This window comes from Apaloderma vittatum, unplaced genomic scaffold (genome assembly GCF_000703405.1).
Source record: "Apaloderma vittatum isolate BGI_N311 unplaced genomic scaffold, ASM70340v1 scaffold32218, whole genome shotgun sequence".
NCBI classification, from domain to species: domain Eukaryota; kingdom Metazoa; phylum Chordata; class Aves; order Trogoniformes; family Trogonidae; genus Apaloderma; species Apaloderma vittatum.
In genome coordinates this window covers 1-15,782 of record NW_009732970.1, presented here as the reverse complement: position 1 = coordinate 15,782, position 15,782 = coordinate 1, and positions in this window count along the sequence as shown.

Genomic DNA, 15,782 nt, shown 5'->3' with positions numbered 1-15,782 from the left:
ACTAAAAAACTTTAAAGCAAATGTCAGTAGAAAAAAAAAAAAGTACTTAGTTTAAAAGATATTAATGGCTTCCATGAAGCATGCCTCTGATGTAGTTGCAGGGCTAATGGGTCGAGTATCTTCCCATCTTTCACACCAACTGGAAAGAGCAGTTTAACGTTGCTTATGGAGCAGGGCAGCCCGAGACAAACGAAAACATTGCCCAGAACTGACTGAGGGGTTTTCCTGGTGATTTCTTGCAAATTGTTGCTGTCTGCTTGATTAAAGCAACCAGAAGATAGGAGAGGGAAAGGAGAGAAGCACAGAGCTGTCATGGGCCTGGCCTCATAGAAGGCTGAGACAGACCTTCTGGACACACAAGGCTGGAGGTGAAGCAAGTTGGCAAGGGAGACAGGCGGCCTCCTGCCTTTCTGACCTACCTGGCTTCATTTACAGCTGGCTCAAAGCCATTTGACCTGGCTCAAAGCCATTTTAGTCACTTGCCCATGTGATTTGCCTGCATTCGAAGCTAGCCCTGGGTGGCCTGAGATGAAACCCCAGTGGTGCTTGATCTTGAAAGTACACTCAGGAAGGACATTACATATGGCCCTTGTCTACCCTGTCTTGTCTACATCTTGATGTAGATGGACCCGTTCCTACAAGGGACCTGACTTTGCCTGCTTTGAGGGCAGCTGAGATTTGCAAGCACCTGAAACCTGAATTGGATTCAGGCTGCTTTAATATGGCATGTGCAGAGTCCTGGGAGAACCCAGGCTCAGGTAGCACAAGCACAGAGAAGACAGTGGGAAGCAAGGCTGGATGGGGAGATGGGAAGGCAAACATCTTGCCTCAAGCTGCAGCACTTTCCAGTCTCAGACCTGCAGAAACATTTGCTGTCAACAGCTTTCAGTGGGACAGTGGCAGTTCTTTTTCAGTCCATGCACTGGGCATTACTGCAGTAACTAGGCAATTTTACTCAGGCTGATTTAAAGAATTTCATAGCTAAATTTAAAGCATGATGTGTGGGGAACAGCACCATGCTATTTTATTTTTTTTTTAAAAAAGTCGACTTACGTATTTACTGCTTTCCTAAGCACATTCTTCAAAAATATCTGCCAGGTAGATTCTGCCTTGTAAATAGATCCAAATAAATTTTATTAAGATTTTTGTGTAAATCTTTACCCTCAAGTTGACTTTGGTAGTCTATAAAAACTTAGAAGAACAAGAAAAAAAAAAGGTTTTGTCATCTATGAATAAGTGAAATGCAAATTTCCTTAGGTAGTGGTTAAATCTTTTTGGATTTTCCTAGAAGAGAACAATGACTTGCATCCATTGATAAAGCACACCTTACCTCTGTATTATTAACAAGTGCAGTCGTGTGAATCAGATTGCATCTGCCGTTGAGAATAGAGATGCTTGTCTGGAGGGCAGAGCAGGACTGAGCTCCCAGCATGTTGTGTTTATGGTTCCAGAACCAAAGTATAGATTGGAAATTTGTCCCTAGTCAAAGTCTCCTTTACAGCCTGTGCACTGTTGCATATCAAGTGCTCAAGTTGGAGATGGTTTAACCCCAGCCAGCAACTGAGCCCTGCTCAGCTGCTCTCACTTCCTTCTGTGGGATGGGGGAAAGAATCGGAAGGGTAAAAAGGGAAAAAACTCATGGGCTGAGATAAAGACAAGTTAACAGGTAAAGCAAAAGCGGTGCAAGCAAGCAAAGCAAAACGAGGAATTCAGTCACCACTTCCCATGGGCAGGAAAGCAGGGCTCTGTCGTGTGTAACATTTACTTGGGAAGACTAATGCCATCACCCCAAATATCCTCCCTCACCTTTCCTTCTTTTTCCCCCAGCTTTATATGCTGAGCATGATGTCATATGGTCTGGAATATCCCTTTGGTCACTTGGGGTCAGCTGTCCCAGCTGTAAACCCTCCCAACTCCTTGGGCATCTCCAGCCTCCTCGCTGGTGCCGTGGGAAGAGAAGCAGAAAAGACCTTGACGCTGTGTAAGCCCCGCTCAGCAGTACTTAAAACATGTCTGTATTATCAACACTGCTTCCAGCGCAAATCCCAAACTTACTCATACTAGCTGCTGTGAAGGAAATTAACTCTATCCCAGCCAAAACCAGCAGGCTGGGCCCCTGCAGAGGGGTGGATCCCACCTGTGGCACCTCATTACCGGTGGGGAGGAGGTGCTAACGAGAGCTGCACCCTCCCCTGGGTCATGGCCACTCTGAGGGACAAGGAGCGAAGCTGCTCCTAGAGAAAAGGGGAGAGCTCCGTGCCTGGGGGGTGGAGTTGTTCAGCTCTGTTTTTGGAAGTAGAAGAGTGGGCACTGCAACTGGCAGGGGTGAGTGAGTTGGGGGCTGCTGTGGTGAAAGCTTTATGTTAAGGAAAAGGGGAAAAAGAGAAGGTTGAGGTGGGCTCGATGGTGATATGGGAAGGGGCTTGTTGCTCTGAGCTTGCTTGGTTGTCCGATGTTTCGCAGTGAGAAGGAATGGTCTGTCTGGGCAGCCTGGTGCAAGACAGCTTGGGAAATTTTTGTGTCTCTCCATTTTCTTCTGTTGATGAGCTTGCCTTCCTGAAAGGATGGAGTTCCATTTTGTTTTCTGCAGATGGAGGATGACTTTCTTGAGCATATCTTCAGGTGCTGTTCAGTGCTGCCCTCGGGTGGCTCAACCCCCTGCAGGTGTTGAGGAACAATCCCAGGTACTAGGGCTTGGGATGCTCCAGTCCAGATGTTAGTGGTCACAGCTGTAGTGATATCTAGCTGTATAGGTGAGCAGTTCAGCGCATTGCCTTGGATTTATTGTTATAGGTGGCTTTCTTCCTCTCAGGCTTTCATGAGGAGAAACTTGAACGACAGCAGCATGTACTGATAAGAAAGTGTTACAGCATGGTTTTGGAAAAAAGGATGTGGAGAAGGGTTGCAATCTGTTGTGCTTTTCTGACCAAAAGGAAAACCAAGGAAAAACAAGATTTTTTTTTTTTTTATGATGTAAACAATGCATTTTTTCCAGTTGGTGTTGATATATTTCATACATCTGTCTTCATCAAAACAGAGCCTTAATAATAGACACGGGGAGAAAGCACTGACTAAGGGTTGCTGTGCTTGTATAAAACTTGCTGAATTTCAGTGATGATACGGCCTCTTGGTGTAATTTAAGTAAGATCACACTATGTATGGTCATAGGAAATTTATCACATTTAAATTCCTATCTGTCCTCATTGATGGTATCATTGCGCTTCTGCGTGTGCTCAAGTGATGGGTTTGAGGGAAAGCAGCACCCGCTGTTTCTGCTCGCCCTTGGTGCAAATCCCTGCCCCATGGGAGGAGCGCTCCTCGGGGCACTGCGGCAGGACGGGGGCGAGGGAAGGTGCCATGTTCCGGATGCTCCTCTGCTGTCTGCACTTGTTAAGTATCCAGTAGCGCTTGGTGGCAGTAGGGCCATTAACCCAAATATCCTGGCTAAACTCCAGTCTGCTGTATTGCATCCTGCCTGTGAAGCAGGGTATTCTCAATGAAGATTCAAGTGTGGAAATTATTTTTCTCTTGCTTTCCTAAACAGTGTTGTATGAGGAGTGGTTTAATGCTGGATATGAAACCTATTTTATTCAGAAACGTAAGTCTGTGTTCAGGGGTGCAACAGAAAATGGAGCCTTCCAAGCAACATCCAGCTTCCTGAATAGACCCAGGTGCAGAATGTGGTTCTTTCTTTCTTCTATAATTTTTTCACAATCCTTTATTAATAAACAAATCTTCTAAAATCTATTTAAGCTCATTGCTTTCAGCAAATAAAAATACTTCACGCAAAAAGGAAACAGATGGTCCTGAATGTTGAAGATCTGTTTGAGATGTATTTTCAGCCCACTGTCTGGAACTTGAATTGTAAAGGAATCGAAGTTTAATTATGAGCTCTGCAGCGCTCGTTCTGTGTAACCGGGGGAGTCTTGCACGTTGGCCTCTTTGCATAACAACATAACTAATTATTTTATGGTCTCCATATCCTTGCTAAAGGAAAACATTTATGCATGCGTTAGAAGGAAAATAACTGTGGGGCTGGGGTTTTCCCCTCAGGGACTAAATTGTTCCTAGATAAGTGTTTAAGAAATTTTGCTGTTAAGCTGGAGTAGCCAAAAGATTTGCATTTTCTGGGCTAACTTGGCATCCTACCTGTGGATGGGTCATACTGACTTCACATTTACATTTCAGAATGGAAGCTGGGTCATAGGCAAAGAGCCTCAGACTGCAGCTATGCCCTGTGTGTACTGTGCTGTAGCCTGCAGTGCCTGTTTCTTATTTCTCTGATATTAAAGCTGTGCTTGGGAAAGCACAGGCGTTAAGCAGAAGCAACGGTTATGTGGTTGTTTGTTTTTTTTTTTCCAAGGGGACACCTCAGGAGGTTAATTCAACCTGTGTTACTCAGACTCCACAGTTCCTGCTGGCACACCATCTAGTTTTCATAGTCAGTGTCCTGCTTCCAGCTGAAACACAGTATGATACTTAAAAATAAATAAATAAATCACACAGCTGCAGTTGTGTAGATGTTATGCTCTTAGATGAACCGTGGACATGTTTTCCAGTCAGGTAGATACGATCCTCCAAAATGAATGGGTGGAGGAGAAGGCCCCAAATCCAGAACCTATGCTGAGCCCACGCAGAGGAAGGGCTGGAGCGGAGGGTGCACGAAGGACACCATCTACGGGGCAGGTTAGCCCATTTCTTAGAATAACAGCAATAAGGTGAAGTAGCCACCTAACTATTTTGGTCAGGAGAGAGTTCATGACTCTGACTCTGGCTTTTTTTCTGACAGGCTTACGGCTCGTGAGCAATGGGCAGGTAGGACGTGTGAGTAATGCTGCTGCTCCTTCCACCAAGGCTGTTTAACGCTTGTGCCGAGTTTGATAACTTGGGACCTCTGATGCCTTTCTGCCCAGTTGGATGCTGGGCATCTTTGTGGTGGGACAACAGCAAGTGGTGAATAACATGCATCTGAAATGAAGCTCCAAATGCATGACTGCAGGAATGACAGACTGTTGAGTTTATATTTGCATAACATCAGTGAGTACCAGACAGGCAGTCAAACACCTATAAATAAAAAAAAAAGGCTGTGAAGTAAAGGGATTTTATTTTAAAAATTAATGACTTACATGTAGGATTTTTATGTAATGTATTTCTGTAGAAATCTTATTTTTGCCTCAATTCTAGGACTTGTTTTTTCTCACTTCCTCCCCTTGTCCTTTCACAGGAAGACTAGAATAGCTGTAAAAATGAGGGTTTATGGAGGAGGCATTCTCAGCTTCTTTCTAATAAAATTATGAAGAGAGAGAAAGTCAAGCAAGGTTTAATTTATCACATTTTCTGTCATATTTTTCTTCCTTATCTTAAATGAAAAGTAACAAAAAGTGAAGAATATTTTTAAGAATAATTAAAATGAACTCTTCTGTTTCCTACAGTTCAGAATTCTATATAAAAAAATGATGCCAGGTTTCTAACTTTTGATGTTCCCCACCTTCCCTACTTCACCCCCAAGTCTAGCCTGCATTGGCATCCCACTTAAGTGAATCAGTGAGATGTCTCAAGGTTACTCTCTTTAGAAGAAAAATGTTTCACAATTTTTTTTTTTTCGTTCCTGCTTATTTTTCTTGTTTGGGACATAGAAATGCCTGTTATTACAAAAGCAGCTGAAATATCCTGTTTTATCCTCAAGGAAAAGAAAATTCAAATGAACGGGATAGTATTAAATGTTTGTCTAGCTGAGACCTTCAACTGCTGCTGCGTGTCTGTCTGTGGCTGCGACCGGGCAGAGCGACGGCTGCGCTCCAGCCTGGGCAGGTTCCGTGGTGTGTCGCTCCCACTCATTGCGGGTCTGGCCTGGCTCTCTGCAAAGCACCAGCATTACTCAAATGGCTGCTGTTTTTTCTTTTGTTTTTATTTCCATGGACTGTCTTTGCAGTTTGGCTGGGGGGATTAGAAAGCGTCTTGCAACCTCAGCCCATAAGCTGCTCCAGCTGCATCAGTGCAGGGGGAGGGATGATGTGGGGAGTTTAGCCAGAGCTCTCGGTGGGGTCTCTGGGGTTAGTGTATGTTGCCTTTCCAGGGCTCAAACACAGTTTTCAGGGCCTTTGCCAGCCCACAGCACAGCCCCACAGCGGTGCTGTGCATGTTGGAGGGTGGCTGCAGCCCTGCCTGGGAAGCCGCAGGTGAGCAAGGCGAGGAGGGAGTAGCTCCATATGCTCTTCAGACTCTTGTGCCATTATATCACCTCAGTGTGTATGTGCAGTCCAGGGACGTCAGCTGGGTAATCCTCACCTTTCCTTCTGATTACTGTGAAATCTAGTTCTCAGCTATAATCTTTGTTGTGAGATACCTGTTAAGTAAATTCCAGGCTAATTTTTGGCTGTAGAAGCTTTGATCCTGTGCGCCACACTGAGCCCATGAGCTCTGCCCAGCCTCCAGCCCTGCCTCTGCCCTGGGCACCGAGTCGCTTACCCAGATATTCAGCCCTGACCATGCACCTTGGCGCAGCACACGTGCTTTAACCTGTGTGCTAATGGTGACGCACGATTTGAGCTGACAGATAACAAGCACTTGTGGAAAAACTCACCATCTGTCTTCCCCCGAGGAGGCTTGGGCTCCATCAGGATCCTGGAGCGTGAGCTCAGGGGGGTCTGAACTGCTGTTGAGTGCCTGCCCAGGCAAATAAAGCCACTGGAGGTGGTATGTTGGTGCCAGAATTTCCTTGAGTTAAATCAGATTTGACAGTCTGAAACGATATCATCATCTGATGTCTAGTTTTCAGCTTAGCTATTTCTTCATCCGAGAGCTTTTCAGTGAGATAATAATAAACCAGAAATCCTTCTCATTTGTTTCAACAGAATTAAAGTGCTTGGTTTTTGTTTGGTTTTTTTTTGCTGGTTTTTTTGATCGGTTTATTCAGTGGGTTTTTTTGTTTGTTTGTTTAGAAAGTGCATAGTTTACAGGAATAAGTTTGATTCCTTTCAATTTATTTGCAACTTTCCTCGTTCGCTGGAAATGCCTTCCTCCTTATAACTTCTCTATGATCTCTGTGATCCAGCTGATACCAGTGATCTTGGGTGCCTTGATACCATGATGTTGTGACCACTTGATTTAGATAAGATCTATCCCATAGTGTGCACTGGTGGGCTCAACATCTCATGAAGGATCCATAGCAAATGTTACTTCTAGGGTCCTAGGTCCAAGGTCTTCAGTGAGGACCAGACACCAGTGCAATGCAGAAGGCAGGGGATGCACGGGGGGCATTGAAATACTTTCTCCTAAGTGAGTAATAAGCTCGTCTTTTGAATTTGCTTCTCACTTGATCCCTTCCTTACCACCCTGTCCACAGCAAGAAGATGGCATGTGATAATACATTTAGGATATTAATAGAAAATCTGCTAATGCACCTGATAAGATTCTTTCACTGTGGTATCAGGTACGTTTTTTTTTCAAGGCAGGAAGCTAAGCAATTCCTAAACCCTGGGAAGAGCTTTAGAGCCTTCTTTGGTCTCAGGGGTTATATTTTACATGTGTGTTGCTTTGCATTACTGTGTATTTTGGTTTTGTCTACCTAGTCCTTACTCTGGCATCTTTATCCAGGATGCAAGTGTTAAGTTGGTCCCAAGTCTCTGTATCAAGAATCCAAATAAAGTCTGTTTACCTAAGCTCCCGGCTTTGCTGCTAGTGAGAGGGTCTCCCCCTCCTCCCTTCAATTTTTTGCTTTGAGTGTGTTATTGAAATGTGTGAGCAGCCTTGTTACTGCAGACTTGGGCACCTGTTGTCAAACTGGGAGGTGTCGGTGCCTGAACAGCAATAACGTGTCCTCCCCGTGATAAATGCATCTGTTGTGAATTTGCTGCTGTTCCTTTCCACTTAGGGGTATATGCTGCCAAATAATCCCACTGAAACCACTGCAGGAAACAGTGGTTCATCTTCAGTGCATTTTGTAGTTGAGGTCTGAAGAACGTTTTCATCAAGGCATCAAGTTAAGCAATGCTTATGTTGCTGAGAACTATAATAATATTAGTATGTCTACAGCACACTGCAGTGTGAAGTCTCAGCCTAAGCAGCTTTTTACCATTTTTAACAATACTTGAATGTGCTTTGTATTCTTCCAAAAGATGGAGTTTACACCCTCTACCCCTGGCATCAGCATGTGACCTGACACCCCACTTCAGACATTCCTTGATGTAGATTAATGCACCAGGAATGGCATTTCCTAAAAATACAGAAAGTTAACTCTCCAAATTTTTGAATTGCACAATGCAATGAAGCTGCTTTATACAAATGTCACCAAACTCTCCGTGGTGGTAATTGTTCTTGCATTTGGACCTCTGATCTAAGATCACACATAGCAGAGTTTCTCTACCAACCTTGTTGCAGACAGTTTCTTCCTGAACATACAGCTTATTGTTCTCCAGATGTAATTAGACCAAGTGTTATGACAGTTGGTAGGATTACAGCACTTTGATAAATGACTTGTTTCTTAGAAGGGAAGGTTTGTGAAACAAGACCATTCATCTCATTTCTCGCTTGTTTCCTCTGCCCAACTATCTTCTTGAAAATATGCGTATGGAGTTAGATGTGTCCTCGTGGAGAGATTTTGTTGTTTCCAACAGTCTGTGGCTGTGGGTCCCTCCGAGTGGCAGCCATGCCCTTGAGTATATCAGCTCTTCACTGCAGTATGATGTCATTTACAAACATGGCAAGAGGGGTCTTGCAGGTCTCTGATAAAGATATTGAAGAGGGCAGGTCTCGGTACAGACTCCCTGCTTGCCGCTGGCTTCCAGGTGCTCATTAACTCCTACCCCCTGGATCCCAGCCATCCAACCTGGTTGTTACCCATCTGGTTTGTCTCCTCCAGCCTTACAGACTGATACACACCAAGTTGTTTAAAAGATTGTGGGAGGTGGTGATCGAAGTGTTGTGAAAGCTGAGGTAAATGACACCTGTGGCTCTCCCCTCATCCACAGCTCCAGTCATTCTCCCATAGCGGGCAGTCGGGCTGGTCAGGCGTGATTTGCCTTTGTTCCGTCCCTGCTAACTGGCCTCAGCTGCTGCCTTCTCAGTAGTCCAAGAGGACTCTGTGACTTTCCTACCAACCAAGGCATCGCTGACTGCCAGATTGTATTTTTGGCCTTCTTTGAAGATAGGTGCAAGACTTGCTTTTCTGCAGTCGTCGGGGACCTCTCCAGTCACGACAATATCTCGGATATTACAAGAGTGGCCTTGCTATAACACTGGTTTCTCTCGGCACTCATGGGTGCGACTCATCCAGTCCTTTGAGTTTGGAATCAAGAAATGGGCTGAAAAATCTTCAATTTCTGGTTTAGTAACTGGAGGTCTTTTCCAGTCACAGGAGATGTGATGAACCTGATAGGCCTGTGCTGCACATCAGGGGAACTAGTTTGGCATCTCAGCAGAAATTAGCTGCCCCCTAACTAACTCTCATTAGGTAATGTAGATCTTTCTAGCCATGATGGAACTTTAGGGTAATCATAAGGTCATTTGGAGATGGCTGATTTTCCAAGCCGGTTAGAGCTAAACATGAGGCCTTCCCCGTGAAGTTTTGCATGATGAGTTGATCATTTATCTATTTTCTGAGCAGTATTGTGTCAGAGCTCAAGACAGTAGCTTTGCAGAGGCTTGAACAATGGTAACTATCCATTCTACTTTACAGCATATTTTTTTTATCTGAAAGTGGGTTTTAGGCTTTCCTCTGTTAAGCTGTGTGACTGAGCTTAAAAGCTTCTTGATATATTACCCAGGCCTATTAGATTCTGCTAGACCTCTCCATCACCAAGAATTGATTTCTCCCTTTTTTCCTCCCTCTTAATGCTTGAACTCAGAAGGCCCTTAGGGCTTCTGGCTTAATTAAAAATTAAATTTACAGATCATTTCTCAAATCATCCCTTAAGCAGCCAGTAATAACAATCACCTCTGAGTGGTATGTGTCACTGTCATTTTAATGTGCTGTGTTGTAAATAGTAATGTGTCCCTTCTGTGAACCCTATATGGAGCAAGCTGCTCCTGGTTTGTTTATATATAATACATATATTATAATTGTACATTTATCTAATACAAAAATCGGTATATTTTGAGTCCTGGGGATCTATACGATAGTCCATCTTCAGTGTGGCTGAACGTGCTGGTTAGACCCATTCATGTCGTTTTTTTCTTCTCAGAGAAGGAAGGAGTAAATTGTCTTGCATTTATGAACACTTCTGTTTGTTTTGAAAACTCTTTTCTCTTGACCCAATTGTTTCCCCTACAATTTGAAGATTTTTTTTTTTTCTCCTCACTAGGATATTCAGTTTCTTAAAGTCCCTTTTCTTCCACTTGAAAGGAAACTCGCATTACGTGAAGGGAATAGGAAGAACTGCCAATCTAAACTGGTACAAAAGATTCTTGCTGTGATGCTTCCCAATAAACACACTGCTGAGAGTCTGTTAAGTACTTCAGTATTACAGGTGGCAGAGTTCATTGCAAATAGATCATACAACAGACTGAGCCCTCTCTTAGGAGAGTTCTCCATAAGCCAATCCACTAATGGCTTTGTCTGTTTTTTATTGCATAATTTGCATGAGCTTATTTATTCTGTGATGAATCTGCCAAGAGTTTTCTCTGATTATTTGCTATTCATGTTATGCAGTTGATTGCATCAAGCACATTCTGTATCTGACTTTTGTTATTTTGTGGGTTGTCTGTATGTTTGGAAATAGAGAATTAACATTAACGAATGGTGAATACTTTTGCTGATGCACAAGTCTCTGTCCTCATGCAATATAGGTATTTGTGTGAAGCCACTTTCAAGCATTTGAGCAATAAACACATGGGTGATTGCTGCTCTGCTGAGCATAGACCTGTAGATTTGTACGAATGAGACATCTGGGGGTTCTATCTCAATGTTTGCTTTCTCATCAGTTAAACGTTGGTCTTCCCTTTGTATATTTGCTTCTCTTCTCAATTCCATATTGCATTTATTTTTATTTCCTTTCTGCATCCTTTTGCTCCATAATTCTAAAATATTTGCCTTAAATATTAGAATTTACTCTAACTTTTGAGTTCAAGTTGCCTTTTTCTAACATGTCCTCAGTAGTCTTCTGTGAAGCTGAAAAAAGCTTGTGCCTGTTTCTTGATTTGGCTAGCTCAGACATTTTTCATTGTTTCTCACAAGCATTTTAGGAAGCTGCACGTGCTATCTCACACCTTCAGAGCTGTCATCGGTAGACCTGTGCCCGACAGCCTCAGCACCAGTTAGAGCTGCATTGTGTTGCTCTGATCTCTGGCTCAAGTGTGCTGCTCTATTCCCTCTCCAGGCACTGCTCTGTTCTATTTCCAGCTATTTTTTATTCGTTAAACTCTTAAAAGGGAGGCTGATCAGAAGGCAATCCCAGGGAGGATTTGGCCTAGAGATGCTTTGCCAGATCCTCGGCACTCAAGGTTGAATTTTGATGGGGACAAACATTTAGCAGCTCTGCAAGTGGTCTGTGAGCTGAAGTCCTGCAGTGATGGTGAAGAACAGACTCAGGAAGAAAAAAACATCCTTTGAAGCCCTTTTTTTACCAGAGAAGTCCATGGTTTAATAATTGTTTGAATTACTCCAGTGAAAGGCCCTAGCACTCTGAGAACATCACTAGAGAAAAACAAGTTAGCCCCAGCTGAGTTGCCAAACCATTAACCTCAGCTCCTGAAGTGACAGTGCCTGCGTGTGTCTGTGTAAAATAGTTATTCAACTGGTGCCATCAAAGGAGTGGCTATTCTCCAAATCAGGGGGATGGGGGGAAGAGGAAATGCTGTCTAGAGTATTTTGTGAAACAGTCAGAGCTACTTCAAAACAGCGGCTTGAATCCACTGGGATTTGCAGAACCCTAAAACTTTCCCAGTGGCAGTTTGGGCTCCGGTCTGAAACGAGTGTCTTTGCATCACTATGTGCTGCAGGTCCCCTGGAAACACCCCAGAGAAACTTCTCACAGTCGACTGCAGTTGATTTGAGTGATCCACAGCTGCTCCTGTTGCTGCTGGGGCTGAGGAGATGCAGTGGGGCCATGGCTGTCACAGAATCACAGAATGTTAGGGGTTGGAAGGGACCTCTGAAGATCATCTAGTCCAACCTTCATCCCAGCATACCTAACCACTACACCATAGCCTCAAGTGCTAGATCTACTTTTTTTTAAACACCTCCAGGGTTGGTGACTCCACCACCTCCCTGGGCAGCCTGTTCCAGTGCCTCACCACTCGTTCAGTAAAGAACTTCCTCCGAATATCCAATCTAAACTTACCCTGATGCAACTTCAGCCTCACTACAGCCTCCTTTTAGGTAGTTGTAGAGGGCAATAAGGTCTCCTCTCAGCCTCCTCTTCTCCAGACTAAACAAACCCAGTTCCCTCAGCCGCTCTTCATAGGGCATGTTTTCCAGACCTCTCACAAGCCTTATTGCCCTTCTCTGCACCCGCTTCAGCACCTCGATGTCCTAGAGCCAGGAGCTGCTGAAGCTCCTCTGATTGATCATCCCAAGGAGTAGTGTGAAGCTAAAGAAAAACTTTCATGGCTCTTCTCTTAGAGGTGCTATTGCCCTACAGCAGATGTAGGCAGAACAGTGTGTCAGGGCACAGGCCCTGCAGTGGTTTTGAGCTCAAGAGACAGGGTGCCATTAATCTTCTGTTGGCAATTAGTAATTTTTTTAATTTCCCTTCCAGACGTGCAGGATAAACTCTATGTTAGCACTTGCAGCCGCAGCAGGATGGGATTACTTGTCTAATTGCATGCCATGGACGTACACACGTTAGGTCCCTGATGAACATGTGGACAGGTCAGATTTCATCAGGAGCTCTGTGTGGTTGGAGAGAAAGAAGGCCAGATGGGCAAGTTGGGGTAAATTATCCCCACCTCCCCCACCTCAATAGCAAGATAACTCTCCCCAAGTGTTATTCTGGAGTCTGCACACATGTGTGCTACAGATGACCTCAGGGTTTTCTCACAACTTGAGCTGTCATAACAGATAGACTCAGAGTTCGAGGCATCTCTTGCATCATTGATTCAGTTTTCTCTTCATTTTCCTCACTAAAGGATGCTAGTGCATGAAAAGTCCTCACTCCTGATCCCAGCTGACTCCAGGGGGCTGTGAATCAATGCTTATTGGGATAGCAACTTAGTTGATGTGCTGTTGTTTGAACTTACTTGATTGATGCTTCCACGTGTGAAGGCAGGAGAGCAGCGTCCCCGCAGGCAGCTGGCTTGCCTAAGGCAGGTTGGAGATGGCAGCAACCTTCCTCTTTCTCCCGTGGCTCATGCCAGCACTACCCTGGGTGTTCCCCACAGCATCTCACCAAGGATGTGTCTGTATCACGCGGCTGCTGTTTGTGGCAGTATCTGCCAGCACCATCATGCTGGTCTTGGTAAAGATACTTGTTGGAAGCAAAGTCTGTTCTGGGCAGCCTGTCTGCACTTGTGGTGGAGAGGAAGGGGATGTTGCTGGACTTGCTCGCGTAGCCTTAAGTAACAGGCTGTTTATTTGTGCTCTCTGATATTGTGTTATTTCCTAATGTTGTGTTTCAGAATAGCCTGGAAACGTCTGATTGCCTGCAAAAGAGAAAAACTATAGATTGCAAGTGCTCTGAAGATATTCTAAAGCAAATCTGTTCTGTGTAGCAGAAGGTGATTATTGAATGTATGTAAAAATGATGCCTATGAGGCTTCTGTCCTATGTTGGCTGAATGTTTCTGGTGTGTCCTGGAACTGGTTCAGCCCCAAGAGTGCATGTATGCAGCTACAATGTTATTGTGTCCAGGAATATCCCTGCTCTCGCTCTGTCTTGTAGGGTCCTAGTTCCTCAAGACTACCTGATATGAACTGCCTGAAACTTTGAAGTTTGGCAAGGAAATTCCCAACTCACACAAGTTTCCTGGGAGAAAGCTCTTTAGGGTGGGTGAGGATGAGAATACTTGTCTGGGATCAGTCAAAACAGTGGTTTAATTTCTGGTCTGCTATCGTAAGGCATACCTCTATGCCAAAGCAGAAAGGATTCCAAGTGAAAAGTAGCATTAATAAGGAGGAAAAAAAAAAGATTATTTTTTTGCTGTACTGCTTTTTTCTCCCTCCATCTACTTCTCTGTACCAGAACTTCACAGGAAAGGAGGAATGTCACTGGGATCTTGCCAAGTATTTAGTAAAAGAATGGTTCAGTTCTAGTATTTTTTTTTTTTGACAGAACCATCAGTAATCATTCTCTGGAGCCTATCCTGTCTGCTCAACAGCTGGTTCTGCTCAAAGAGTCTACTGAAACTATTTGTGCATGTTTGTAAGTGATAGATTTAGACAATACCCAAAATAATTATACAGCCCTGCTGTTTTGACGTAGTAACATTTTACACTTGCTTTGCATAGGCATAAAGGATTATGCCAGGTACACACTGTGAGACATGAACTGTCTCTTCCTTTAATGTGTACTTAAGCTGCCATCTGAGGTCAGGACAGGGCTGACTTGTCTGCAGAGGGAGTGGTTGGGACTTCCCGGCTTTCATGGGAGTTTATACCTTAGTGAGTGAGCAAGTGAATCTTCCAGTGCTGCTTTGAGGACTGGTTTTGAGCAGCTGTAGCCCGGGGCACTCAGGATGTTCAGATACCTTGTCCAGTGATGGATGCAATAGATGTCATTGGTGCAGAAACACAATTATCCAACTGAAATGGCCTTCTTTTTCTGAATGTGGTGTGCAGACAAGGCTTCTGGGATTTGGAGCCACTGGTTCAGCTCTTGGGCTAGTTAGGCTTGGCTGATATCCTAATACTGAAGGAATGACAATGACCTGATACCTGTTGGATTTGTTCTTGGGTCCTTACCTCAGCTCCTCAGGAGCATCTGGCTTGTGCCAACTCAGCCACAGAGCCAAATGGGGCTTCTCCTCCCTTCTCCAAGTTGTGCAAATCTGCTTTGTGCATGTCCCTCCTGCTTAAGGCACAGCCGGTGTCCTTCTTGGCTGCAGGCTCTGCATCAAGGGCAGAGCTAGTTACCTGTAGCCTGCTTGCGGAACGGGCTCTGAGCACTTTGAAAGGTCTCTGTGGGCTGTCCTCTGCTCAGGTGGGCCAGAGACACTTTGCAGTGAAGCAGCAAAGAGGATAATAATCTCAGTAATGATAAAAATGCAAAGAAATAAATGTGCAAATGTGTTTAACAATACAATTAAACCCTCTTTTTTTTCCTCTGCCTTCTGTTGTTTCTCCTGTCAATCTGTGTGCTACCAGTCCGACTTGGAGACCCAGTTTCACTAATGCTTTGCTGACTATTTGTTTATACATACTTGTGTAAATGAGGTTGTTTGATCTAGTTGTTTAAGAGGAAAACATTGAAGTAGCCTCTGTGCTGTGCCACGCTGTTCTGTGTCCAGCACACCTAGGCTCTGCTGGAACAAGATAAGCAGAGCAGCCCTTTCAAGCTCCTCAGTAGAGCTCAGATGGTCATCTCGGGGGAATGCTTCCCTAGCAGAAGTTAGTGCTCGTCCTGAGCCTTGCATCTTGCTTCCAAGCTTGTTTTCTCTCTGCTGACTTGAAGTAAATTAGCTTTTACTCTCTTTCTCTCTTCCTCTCAAAAAAAATGAGAGGAAAGAAAGGGTAAGAGCTAGCTTGGGAACTGTTGCATATGTGAATGCAATTTTTTTGTAATTTTTTTTTGCAATTTAAAGTAGAGCTTATCTTTATCGTTCTTGGAGGCTGCAGTTAGTCTGTGCAGCTGTGCTGTTTTGCCTGCTCCTCCCAGGCTCACATGTGGGTGCTCCTGTCGTGGTTTGACC